Source organism: Oryctolagus cuniculus, chromosome 18 (assembly GCF_051225735.1).
Source record: "Oryctolagus cuniculus isolate XC-2025 breed Fujian yellow rabbit chromosome 18, ASM5122573v1, whole genome shotgun sequence".
NCBI classification, from domain to species: domain Eukaryota; kingdom Metazoa; phylum Chordata; class Mammalia; order Lagomorpha; family Leporidae; genus Oryctolagus; species Oryctolagus cuniculus.
In genome coordinates this window covers 21,876,880-21,889,661 of record NC_142884.1, presented here as the reverse complement: position 1 = coordinate 21,889,661, position 12,782 = coordinate 21,876,880, and the positions used below count along the sequence as shown (strand labels likewise).

Below are 12,782 nucleotides of genomic sequence, written 5' to 3'. Positions count from 1 at the left end.
GCTCATGTGCAGTGACGTCATCAGGGCACCTGCGTGTTGTCCACCATGTGGGTGAGCGCCGCCTGCAGGGACACGCACACCTCCCAGGGCGCAGTCACGTGCACTTTCATTTCCCAGGTGGGTGTTCAGGGCACAGGTGAGCGTCCCACTGTGGGAGTGCAGTCCCGTGTGTCCAAGCTGTGCAGAGTCAGCCTCCCATGCACGTTCAGCCTTGTAGGGAGCAGCACCCGGCGTCCTCAGTGGTTTTAGTTCCCCCCTCCCACAGCTGTGCGCTGGTGCCCCTTTGTGGTGTAGGGAATAAGCGTGTGTTCATGCGCTGAGGAGGTGAATTGTGTGTGCGTTCATGAAGGGTCCCCCCGAGCCTGTGTTCCCGGGGTACTGGGGGGCTGCCCACTGCTTCCTTGTGACTGAGTTGAAGGGCTCCTTGAATATTCTGGAAACAACACCTTTATTAGATAGATTGCTACTATTGTCTCCCCTGGTGTTTCTTTTCATTTCATTCTCTCCACAGTGTCTTTGGGAAAGTTTGTGTACTATAGAAAAGGCAAGTTTGTTTTCTGTGCTCAATGAATTGTTTTAGGCTTGCACCCAATCTTCCCTAGGGACCCCATGTGCCCCAGGACCCTTGCTCCTCCCACCCGCGGGTCCTCCCCAGCCCAGAGGCCTCACTTCATTCCGTAACGTTCCCGGAACATGAGGTGGTTTCTGAAAGTCCATGCGATGGCGGAGTCGATGTGATGGAAGTGAGTGGCGCCCAGCCTGGCCAGCTCTTTCATCTCCTGCAGGGCAGGGACAAGGGGGGGGCAGCCTCAAGAACTGCACAAGCCCCATTGCCACACAAGGACCTCAAGTCCACGTCAGCTCTTCTGGCTGACAGGGAGTTCCCTGCAAGCGCTCATTCCTTTCTGGGTCCCACCTTGAGGGAGGGTCATGGGCTCCCTACTTGCCTCAGTGCCCACGTAACCCTGACGGTCAGCAGCAGACAGGGGCTCTGAAAGGTCCCTGTGCACTCCCCCTGCCTGCCTCAGCTCTCAGCACGACGTGGTCTGCCCCCAGCCAGGCTTCTGAGCCTTCTCACTGACATCTCAGGCCCTGCCCTCCAGGAGTCAGCCACAGCCTGACCACTGCTCCATGCTGCCCCCTGCTGGAGGGGCCCATCTCCATCTCGACATTGCAAGCCGCCCTTGGCTTGGAGCTGAGCCTGGGCAATGACTGTCTCCAGGCCCAGCTCCCAGGGCCAGCCCCAGACTGCAGACTTGGGGGAGGCAGGGTGGGCCACACAGCTGGGCCCTGCTCCCTGATGGCAGCCAGGGGCCATGAGAGCCAGCTGCAGCTGACAGCCCTCTGCCCACACCAGTCCTCACTCCCTCCTTTCCCAGAAGCATTGAGAGCTGTCTGACCATTGGAGCGGCCTCTCCAGGCAAGGGCAATGCCAGGGGCTGCAAGTCCATGTGAAGGCAGGGCCAGCTGTGGGCAGGCCTAGGTGAGGGCCGGCCAGCTGCGGGCAGGCCATGTTAGCACAGAGCCTGTGGGGCTCCCTACCTCACACCATTGTGATCTCATCCTGGGAGACCCCCGCCCATCAGGGACCAGCAAGTCCTCTCTTCTGGCCGTATGCCAAGCTGCCCAGGTGAGCTCAGCAGAGAGCAGGTTAAAGCCTCTGGCACAAAACACACCTGTCCAGTCCCAGCTGGGTCTGAGGAGACGTGGAGGAGGCACTGACTAGGATCTAGGGAGAGGAAGGCAGGATGGGGAGGAGGCTCCCGAGGGCTCAGTGAGGGACGGTCCTCCACGGAGACTCAGGCTCCTGAGCAGGCCCGAGCAGGCCGGGCCCCCTTGGGCTGAGTGCAGAGCCGTACCGCGTATTTGCCCGCGTTCTGGGCCTTCCTCTTGTCCACCTCCAGCATCACGGCCCACACCTTCCCGCGCACCTGGGCAGGGATGCCTTTGTAGATTCTGCGCTGAAACTACAGGAGAGAGGAGGCTCTGGTGAGTGCTGAACGTGGCCACTCGTGGAGGCAGCGCAGGGTGAGACAGCAGAGGGAGAAGCCAGGGGCTCCCTGTGTATTGGCAGAGGGAGGATCTGCCCAGATGGGGGCCTTATGACCCACAGTGACTGGAGGGCCAAGGGCTCAGGGGCACCGGCTCTGCCGTGTACGGAGTGGCCGCTACAAGGCTCCTGGAACCACGCCTGCCCTGCATCCGGGATTGTCTTCAGCAGTGACTTCAGATTTTCTACCAGGACAGTGTCCTGTGTGTATGGGGAAGGTGTGCCCATGACCTGTGTCTCTAGGGACTGGACAGTTGCCCCTGGGCATCTGAGAGGCAGGCGGTGCCTGGCACAGGAATGGGCACTGCTCAAACCCCAATTCAGCTCTCAGTGTTCCCGAGGGGCCCTCATCGCCACGGTACCTTGTCACTGCCGCGGTATTTACTATGGTTCTTGATCATCTTTATCCACTTCTGGATCCTTCTTACCTCCTGTTTACGCTGGAAAACGAGACAGGATGGCGTGAGCCCAGCTTGGGGCTCTGAGAGGGGCCCTCGGATGCAGCTCAGGAGCTCTGTGGGCGCTCAAATGGAAGGAGCCAGAAAAGGCACAGACCGTGAGCCCCAGATCTTCTGTCTGGGGGAGCATCGGTGGCCTGGCCTCTGACCCGAGCTGCCCCTTCGTCAAGGAGAGCCCCTGAGCTCCAGCCAGGTCACTCCCAACCATGCCAATGAGTCAGGGCAGCCGACAGCAGACACCCCTGAGCTGCGGCTCACTTCTGGGACAGGTGAGTGTGGTAAGATGTCAGCAGGTGCCGTATAAGTACCGCATCGCAGGACCTTATGGCGCTCCCACTCACCACTGCCGAGCCCCACGTGCCCCTCCGCCCAGCTCTGCTTCCAGATGACTGGCCCATGGCCAAGGACTTGTCCTTACCTTTGCCCCCGGGGTGCTGTCTTGGGGCAGCTTCTGCTCACTGGAAAGCAAGGGAGGCAGAGAGGTGAGGACAGGACCACAACAGGCACCGCGACCTCCCTAGTGGGCCAGGGAAGGACCAGCTTCATCCTCTCAGCCCAGGGGACTGAGATGCGGAGGGAGGGGCTGGTGACCATGAGCACAGGGAGCCTAGGGCCAGGCAGGGGCCCTTGCTGCCAGTGGGGGGCTCCAGGCCTGTCAGAGGTCCACCTTCGTGGGTGTGTGGCAGCCCCCCACAGCGGTTGGGGGCTGGCTGTCCTGAGCAGGGCCAGACTGCCCAGGGCTGAGGCAGCTATATCCCCACATCAGCTCTGCCCAGGACGTCACCCTGGAACTGACCGAGTCCGAGTGACCTGCCTGAGAGATGCTCAGTGCTGTGAGTGTGCACCTGGGGCTCGAGGCACCTGGGACCCCTACACCCCTCAGGGTCCCCCACTGCCCACCCTCCCCCCTGTGCCCTGGCCTCCTGAGGTCATGTGCCCCACCTCACCCCTCTTCTGTCAGCCCGGACCCTGGCCATCTCTCCACCACTCTGCTCCTGCTTATTCTCCAGGTTCTGGCACAACATGGAGGCAGAAGCCCTTATCCCCGTGCTAAGGTGGGCTGCTGAGTCATGCCAGAGATGGCCCGAGATGGCTCCATCCCTCCAGGTCACCGGAGCCCACCCTCCAGCAACGGGGCCTCTCTCCCGGACATCTGTGGGAACAGCCTCCACGTCCGACTCCTGCCCCCAAATGCTGACCAGTGACTGCCTGTGACCACAGCTGGGCTCAAGGTCGGGGCCGGGGACAGGTGTGCCGCCTCATGTTGGGGTTTCTGACCCCAGTCCCGCCCTGGGGTGAGCTGGGGTGTGGAGGACTCACTGCAGGAACCCAAGCCTGTCTGGGACGAGGCAGCCGCCCTCATCGTCCTCTTCTTCGGGCACCAACAGTGCCGCTCCTCGGCGTCCCTGCAGCGGAGAGGGGACCCGGATGAGAAGTCACTGGGGGAGCTGTCCACCTGCCCCCTCCCCCGTGTCCCCAGGGAGGCAGGGTCTGGCTCTCACAGGCACAGTCCTTGAGGCAGGGCCCCACCTCCTCCCCCAGCACCCTGGCCAGTACCTGCTCATATTTATTGATGAGCTCTGCTCGCTCCTGGGCCCTCCGGGACCTCAGGGCGTTCATATCCAATCTGTAAGACACACACGCACATGGGAGCCAGCACTGGGGAGCCCACAGGAATGCTGCTTTGAGGGCTGTCCCCCTGGTCAGAGGGGGGACAGCCACACAGCCAGGCAGGCGGGCACCTGGTGGCCGGGTCCCTGGATTATGACTTGTGCAGAGCTCAGGGACTAGGGACGGTTGGGGAAGGACAGCCCCCACCTTGCCTCCCCTGCCCTTGGAAAGGATGTTCCTCCCCCAGGCTGGCAGCCACGTGTCCTCCAGGGGGCCCAAGTCCCAAGTCTACGGGGCTCCCTGGCCTGCTCCCAGCTCCCGCATCTCTGGGGCTCTCAGAGCCGGCCTCCCTGCCCACCTGATACCAGCTGACCCGACACCTAGTCTTGAACCCGTGTCCAGACACAGACTCACACCCAGGCCCATTCAACACTGGTGACCAGCAGAGCGGGAGGAATGAGACGACTGTGTACACGCTCTGCACACAGGGGCAGCACTCAGAGCTCCGCCACATCGCCCATGGAATCCAGTGTGGGAGACCAGGGCCGCCCCCCTGGCGGGACCTTCCCCACGCCACAGCTCATTAGAGCAAGTGCCACTCACCTCCATCGCGAATCCATATGATTCTCTGAAATGCGCCTGCTGCCTACACTACCAACTGGTCAGTTGGGCAGTAGACGCACTACTGGCCTCTGGTCGCCTCCCAGCCCAGAGTGCGCATCTCAGTGACTGTGACATCACAGAAGCCTGCCAGCCAATCCCTAGTGGCTCTGCTGTGGCAGGGCTCAGGGTCCTCAGGCCTGGCTTCATTAAAGGTCACCACAAGTGGGGCCTGTGTTCTCCCCAGGGCCCAGGTGAAGAGGGCAGGGCTCTGGCAGAACTGCCCTGGAACCAGGGGTGCCAGGGCCCTCTGCCACCTGCCGTAACGGTCCCAAGTCTCAGGCAACCGGCACCTCCCGCCCCTCCTTTCTGCCTCTGCAATTGTATTACAGCCCAACTGTGAAGGCCTCTTTCTTAGAACAGAAGGTCGCATAGGGAGTCCCACATAGACCTGTCCCCACACTCGGGGCTGCCCCTGCCATGACCTGAACTGAGACTCCCGGGGGAGCAGCCTCCTGTCCTACCACAGGCCCCACCCCAGCACTGCCACCCTCTGATGCCCCTCCTGCTCTGTTCCAGCCCTTCTCCCCTGGAGTTGTAGGAGGTGGACACAGGGGTCCTCTGGGATGGAGGCAGGGGAGCCTCCCGCTGAGCACCTCAAGCCAGCGTGGCCCAGCCTGTCCAGAGCGGGAACCAGGGCCCTGTCCTGGACACGGGCCAGGGCTTCAGGCACAGAGCACTGAGAACTCCTGGGCACCAGCACCTGAGCCTCATGCTGGTAACACCGGGCTGCTGCTGACCATAAGGACAGGGACAGCACCCGTCAGGCCGCAGGCAGGAGTAGCCACAAGCCCGCGGCTCCCCGGGGTGCTGATCGCAAGGTTGCTCCCCCTGGGAAAGTGGCTCAGCCCTCCCCCAGCACCTCCTTGGTCCTGGGCCCCACACTGCCCCTAGGCTGCCACCTGGGGGCCACAGTCGGTTCTTTTCCCTTCAAGGGCCCACTGCTCTGCCTCCCTGCCCACTTCCCCTGCCCTGGCATGGAGACCACAGGGTGCAGGGCCCTGGTCACCCACACACCTGCTGGCCTCCTCTGTGGAGTGTGAATGAGTGCACCGCTGTGTCGTGTCCAGAGATGCTGTCCAGCAACACTTGGGTTTTAACTGATTCTTTTATTCCCCCTCCCCACTCAGCTTCTCAGCTTTAAATTGCATTGTAAACTCTTTGGAAGACTCACAAAGTGCTGTAAAATAACACAGCGAGTGCTGAATGGGGACCACTCAGCTTCAGCAGTCAGATGTTCCTAATTGGGTGGAAGACGCCCATTCGTTTTCCTTTCTCTGCCTGAGTTCAAACTCCAGATGCCTAGGCTTAGTGTTCTCCACATTGCATTTTCCTTCACTGGGGGGGAGGTTTGTTCCCCAGAGTCCGTGTGCAGGGAGCATGGGTGCATGGGCCCCAACCCAGTTCCTGCATGGACGGGCGCTGGCCTCCTGGGGTGGCTTAGGGTGCACAGGGGTGAGTTCCTATTGTTGTTGCTACAAATGTTTCCTTATCATCAAGGTGTTGTTACATATGTTTAATTCGTGGATCTTGGGGTGTGGTTGCTTCCATCCACTGTTCCCCTCAGCATAGGCCTGCAGTGGCCAGTGGCTGAGGCCTTAAAATAAATAAATCTTTAAACAATAAAAATTAAAGTTCAAAATAAAAGCAAGTTCCTCTACTTCTCTCCCTCTTTCTCTCTACATCTTTGACTCTACCCGCCGCTCCCTGCACCCCCATGGGATGTTGGCCACCATGTTGGATGCAGCACGAAGGCCCTCCAGAGCCGTGAGCCAATCAGCTCGTGTGGCTTGGACATCGCCCCAGTCTGTGGGATTCTGTCACAGCAGCAGAGAGCGGACCGAGACACCTGGTGTCGCCTGTGTCCTCACTGCACATAGATTTGCATCTGTCAGACGGAGTGTGGTGGGACACAGCCCCAGGGTCCCACAGGTGGGGTAATGAGGGGGTCTCTGCTCCCCAAGCCCTCCCGTCCCCTGGGCTCCCTTTCACTCCTGCAAAGGCAGGGGGCCCCCATTGCTCCTCTGTGGAGAGAGCTCAGTGAGCACAAAGAGCAGGTCTCCCCTGGGGTAAGTGCTTTAGACAGAGTTTGTGGCACCAAGAGGGGTGTGGGACCTTTAAGAGGTGGGCAGAGTAGGAGGTTGCTAGGTGAGATGGGGTGGGGCCCTGGGAAGGCATGAGTGCTGGGCTCCCAGAATCAGGGCTGGGCCAGCCAAAGGCAGGAAATGCATCTGGGTCTCCCTCCCTCCTGGCTGATGGAACCCCAGTACTTGGACCACCACCTGCAGGTGCCACCTGAACCCCCGAGTGTGCATTAGCGGGGAGCTGGAATGGCAGCCAAGGAGCTGGGAGTAGAACCAGGCCCTCTGACTGGGGATGTGGGCGCCCCAATCCGGGACTTCACCGCTGCCTGGAGCGCCCACCCCGACCTCTTCTCTCTGTGAAGCCAGCCCAGGTACAAGTGTGGGAGAAACAGGAAAAGAATCAGCCCACCCTGCCCCCCTCCAGCAAGCCACCGGTGACAGGAGCGGCCGCTGTCTGGGCCTCCCAGCAGCTCCTTGGTCACCAGGATGACACAGATGTTCCTCCCGAGACAGCCCTGTGCCGAGTGCCCTCAGTGAGTTGTGACAGAGCAGGGGGCAGGTGGCAGATCCAGGCCCAGAGGGCACAGACAGGAATGCGGGGGGCCTGAGACAGGCGGCAGCATCATGACCACAGGGCTGAGCCACCGCAGACACCCAGACCCTGGGCCCACTGTGCGGGAGACCCCACGCGGGGTGTGTTTGCGGGCTCACAGCTGCGTCCACAGTTGGGGGTTGGCACTGGGACCAGCTGAGGCACGAGAGAGGATTTCTGGATCATGGCCAGGGGCGTTCATGCCCCCTGACCTTTAGGTCCTTCTGTCTGGTCAGGGACCCCTTCCCACCCCTTATGTCCCTTGGGCCTGGAGGTGGGAGGTCTCATATCCATCTATAGGTGGGCACCACTGCCACCGTGCACGGCCTCACACTGAGCAGCCCAGCAGGTCTCCCTGCAGAGGGCGGGGCAGCAGAGTGGCTGCGGCTGTGCAGTTGGGCACGCGCCCCGGCTCTGAGCCGCAGTGTGCTCACGGTGACGCTGGGACTCTCACTGCCGCTCTGAAGGAGGCTAGCGGGCTATGCATGGTCAGTGACGCGTGTGTCCTGCGGATCTCGGCCATGGCGACGGAGACCACACACCCCCCCACCCCGCCCCACACTGCACCCCTGCAGGAACAACACGGACAGCCCTGGATTTAGCCACCACTGGCAGTCACGGCAGCCGGCCCCGCTGCACCGCCCGCCTCCCACACCCTTGCCCGGTGTCCGGTCCAGCACTGAGCAGACTCTGTGCAATGCGGGCTTTTATTGTTGCCTCCTCCTTTGAGAGGCCGCCAGTGCGCGGGGCTGCACCTGCTGAGCATGTAGGCCCAGGGTGGCCCTGGGTCTTCTGGCCGGGAGGGCTCCCTTAACAAAGAGGATCTGAGAAGATTTTACTCTGCAAAGAGAAGTTGGGACACCTGGTGAGGCCGGGGCCCATAGACACCTGCAGGGCGCAGGCACAGGGCACTTCCTGGGGAGGAGCTGCAGCCTGGCACTGGATCTGGGCAGCTAAAGGCAGATCCTTTCCTGCACCCCGGGTGCCTGAGAAGCTCTCCTAAAAATCCTTCCCTTGATGAGGAATGAGGGGGAGGTTCTCTGTGGGGGGTGCAGGCGAGGCTGGGACAGGCAGGGGCTACACAGAAGGCCTGGCAAGGTGGCAGTGGCACCGGGGGTCTCCAGGAATGCACAGACCCCAGTCCGCTGGCCCCTTCTGTCTCTGGCACACTTGCAGCCTAGCAGTGCCCATCCCTGCCTGTGCTCCACCTGCAGTCAGGGTTTGGTCTGCTTTTTCCCCAGCTGTCGCCAGGCCCGGGAGGACAGGAAGGGCTGTTGGAGGTCTAATTCCAGGCTCCGGAGCCCCAGATGGCCGTTTGGGGTCCAGGGAGAAGGAAACATGAGGTCTGGGGGTGGAGGAGGGCACCTGAGGGGTCAGGGTGAGTTAGTGAGATTTGAAGGCAGACAGCACCCAGTGGTCACCGCTTGGAGAAGATTCGACTCGGGCGCTGGAGAGGCTGTGGCCAGGGAGGCCAGAGCTGAGATTTTACAGAGGCAGGGCTGCCGTGGGGACAGCGGCCCTGGAGGGTCTTGGGCCTGCCTGGGGGAGCTGAACAGCCATGGAGCCCAGGGCTCCGGGTCCACACAGTCTCGCTCCCTGTCCTTTCCCACACCGTGGGGGGGGGGCGGTCCCCAACTCTGCGTCCTCATCTGGAGGTTCTTCCCACAGAGTCCCAGGCCCGGCTGTGGTGGGCACGAGGAGTGCCCCCTCCCCAGGGCCCCGGAAAGAGCCGGTGTTGGGCCAGGCCCAGCTGGACTCACCACGGCACTGATCGCGTGCCCCTTCTCCTCTGCTGTCAGTTTCCCATCACGCACTGTATCAGAGCCAGGGCGTTTTGCAGCACTAGCGGGTCACTTTGGTAATTTTGCACATAGGAAATATACTCATCGGAGGGTCCTGACAGAAATTCATAAACAGCTGTCTGCACAGCCGGCAGATGTCACAATCTGAAGAGAAATGGAAGGCATGGGTCACGGCAGGTGCGTCCCTTCCCCCGCCCTGGGAGCCAGCACTGCCCTGGAAAGCTGGCCCCCGCCCCCAGAACACCCCCAGCCCAGGCGTCCGTGGCTGGCACCTACTGGCAACAGAGAACAGGAGCCAGGCAGCGCCGAGCAGCACCAGGCAAGCAGCAGGCTTCATGGTGCAGGGACAGCCGCTGCCATCGCGGGGCCCTTTATACCTGCTCTGTGTCCCCAGTGGGGCAGGAGGGGCCTGTCCTCCCGGGAGTGGGGGGCTCCACGCCCAACCCAGGCCACAGCTTGCATGACCTGCAGTTGCAGAGGGCGCACGTGTGTGTGTGTTGATAGTGGCCAAGTCCAGCCCTGGATTAACACAGGGCTTAGCTCCTTCTCCCTCTCTCTTCCCGGGGACCTGACCATGGGCAGCTCCCTTCTGTCCCTGGCTTCCCCGCACACACCCTCTCCCACCCTGCTGCCTTTGCCACCTCCTGCCCAGTTTCCCTCCCTCCATGGCCTCCTTCCATTTTTTTTTTTTAAATTTATTTGAAAGCCACAGTTGCAGAGAAGCACTGACAGAGTCAGAGAGCAAGAGGTCTTCCACCCGCTGGTTCACTCCCCAGATGGCCACAACAGCCGGAGCTGCGTCGATCCGAAGCCAGGAGCTTCTTCAGGGTCTCCCATGTGGGTGCAGGGGCCCAAGGATCTGGGCCATCTTCTACTGCTCTCCCAGGCCATAGCAGAGAGCTAGATCAGAAGAGGAATGCCTGGGACTGGAACCACCACCCATATGGTGAGGGAAGTCTTGCAGCTGCAAGTTCACCTCCCCCACACAGGGGAGCACAGCTGGGGCTGGCCGGAAGCTGGCCAGGAAGCAGCAGTGGGACAGGACTCTAGGCGTTCTGACCTGTGATGCCCACATCCTAAGCAGCAGTGGAACCCGCTGTGCCCCAGCACCTGCCCTGCACGTGAGTTCTTGCTGTGGCAGGACTGGGCTGGTAGAGGGAAGCTTGTGCTAAGGTGAGTTCCGCTTCCTTGGCTTGCTCTGCTCTCGTCCACCTGCACACGCTTGCCTTCTGCTGTCCACTGTGGCCAGGAGCAGCAAGAGGGCCTGGTGGGGAGCGCTGATGTGCTTGGGGCTCCCCAGGGTGCAGCCCAGCAGGAGCTGGGAGCCCAGTAGGAGCGACAGCCAGGCTCAGCCCCAGTGCACACTCACCCCTGCGCGCTCGGGCTCGCCCTCCCGTCTTCAGTTCTCCGTGGTTTCCCTCCCTTGTGGAGGGACGGGAGCTCCAGGAACATGAGGGCTGTCAGAGGAGCTGAGGGCGTGGCCTGCTTCTCCGAAGTCTCTAAACAAGGACACGTTCACATGGGTAGGAGAGGACTTCAGTAAGTTCATGGATATTAGCATTTAAAGTGCACGGGCCAGGGTGGTGCTAACTTGCAATGATGGCATCCCATAGTGGAGAGCTGGTTCGAGTCCCAGCAGCTCAGCTTCGGCTCCAGCTCTCTGCCAACAGGCCTGGGAAAGCAGTGGAAGACGGCCCCAATATGTGGGCCGCTGCTCCCGCATGGGAGTCACAGTTGGAATTCTGGTTCCTGACCTTCGCTTGGCATAGAACTGGACCTCAAGGACTTCTGGGGAATCAACCAGTAGATGAAGGATTTGTCTCTCTTTCCCTGTCACTCTACATTTTGAATACATAAATAATTCCATTTTTTAAAGATTTATTTATTTATTTGAAAGTCAGAGTTACACAGAGAGAGGAGAGGCAGAGACAGAGAGAGAGGTCTTCCATCTGCTCGTTCACTCCCCAGACGGCCACAACCGCCAGAGCTGTGCCGATCCAAAGCCAGGAGCCAGGAGTTTCTTCTGTGCCTGCAGGGTCCTGAGCGGGTCTCTGCCTGAGGATGGGGGCTGTGGAACCACCCATCTCCCCAGGAACACGGGGAAGCTTGCTGCCGCTGGGCACCGGGGTCACAAACTGGAGCAAACTCCTTTCCATGGAACAATTTAATACAGGCTCAGCACCACCTGAGGGTGGCGGTGGGGGAGGGGGGCGGGGAGGAGAGTACAGTGGCTCCTGGCATGGCTGTTGTCTTCCAGTGTCAGGGTGTCCTGGCCCCAGGAAGAGCCTGGGCGGTGGGCGCTCAACCAAGTGCATAGGATGCCGTGAAGACACACGGAAGGCTGCTGCCCAGCCTGGGCAGGACAGATGCTGGACTCGGCCTCTCTTCTAGGAGGCACCCATCATCCAGGTGCCCCATGGAATAAGAGGTAAGGAGGCCTCTGGCCAGGGAGGGCACGCGGGTCTGGTCTCCCAGCCCAGGGCTGGCTCTGGCCGGCTCCAGCCCGTGACTGTCCCCAGAGTGCGTGGGGCTGCCATGCCAGTAGGGGGAAGTCTTCAGCCGTGGCCCCCAGGCGGGGACAGCCTGCATGGGCCCTGGTTCTGGGGGCTCCGAGGCCCGTGGAGGAGCCCACATCCACAGGCCCTCCCGGCTGCCAGCGTCGGAGGAGTCGTCCTCCCTGTGCTCTGGCCCGCTCAGGTTAGGGAGACTGGCGCACTGGCACAGGCCTCCCCACCTCGAGCACTTTGGAGACTCCGTGGGGCTGGCAGAACCTGGAGACTCTGTGGTCCCCACAGGGGAGCCCAGGCCGAGGGGCTCTGGGCTGCCTTCCCAGCTCTCCTCCTCCTCCATGCCTTCTCTCTCGGCAATGCAGAGGCCAAAGCTTTCTGGAGGACGGATCATCACTGCACGAGTAGCGGGACCCCTGGTCTGCTCCCACACTGCCACTGTGTCCTGAATGGTGATTTTGGCCTTCGGAGCAGTGGGGGCAGGAACGTGCATCTGGGAGACGCGTGCCTGCCCCAGGGGCCTGCTGCACCGTTTTATGGCCTTGGCTGCAAGAAGAGACACGGTTTGTTTACCACAGCCCCCGTCTGGCCTGCTCGGTGCTTGCCCCGACCTCATCCTAGGGTCCCCATCACCACGTGTGACGCTGAGGACTCTTCCAGGCTGCTGGCCCCAGAGGGGAGGGTGTGTGCAGCCCGGGCAAGGGGAGCCCTGGGACACCACCGGCTCCTCCTGCACAGCCCCACAGGGTGGATGGCCCTGAACTCTCCACCTCACTCTCATCTCTGGGGACCCAGGCACCAACTCAGGACCCCGTCACCTCCCCCACCTGACCTCCTGCGCCCTAACAGTGCATTCGCTGAGTTACCCACATCTGAGTCCCTCCAACATGGCTGGAAAGGAACTGAGCCTAAGATGATGGGGTGAGAGCTGGGGCTGTAGGGCAGACATGGAGATCGGTTTAGGCCCTTGGGGACAGGGAATGCAGTTTCTAAAGAGGTGGCAGGGGTGCCCTGTGTC

General features: G+C 61.4%; 1 protein-coding gene across 1 annotated transcript in view; it reads left to right on the top strand.

Annotated features, from left to right (window-relative positions):
- LOC138846506 (protein Aster-A-like) overlaps positions 1-12,782 on the top strand; it is a 406,361-nt gene that overhangs the window by 170,534 nt on the left and 223,045 nt on the right.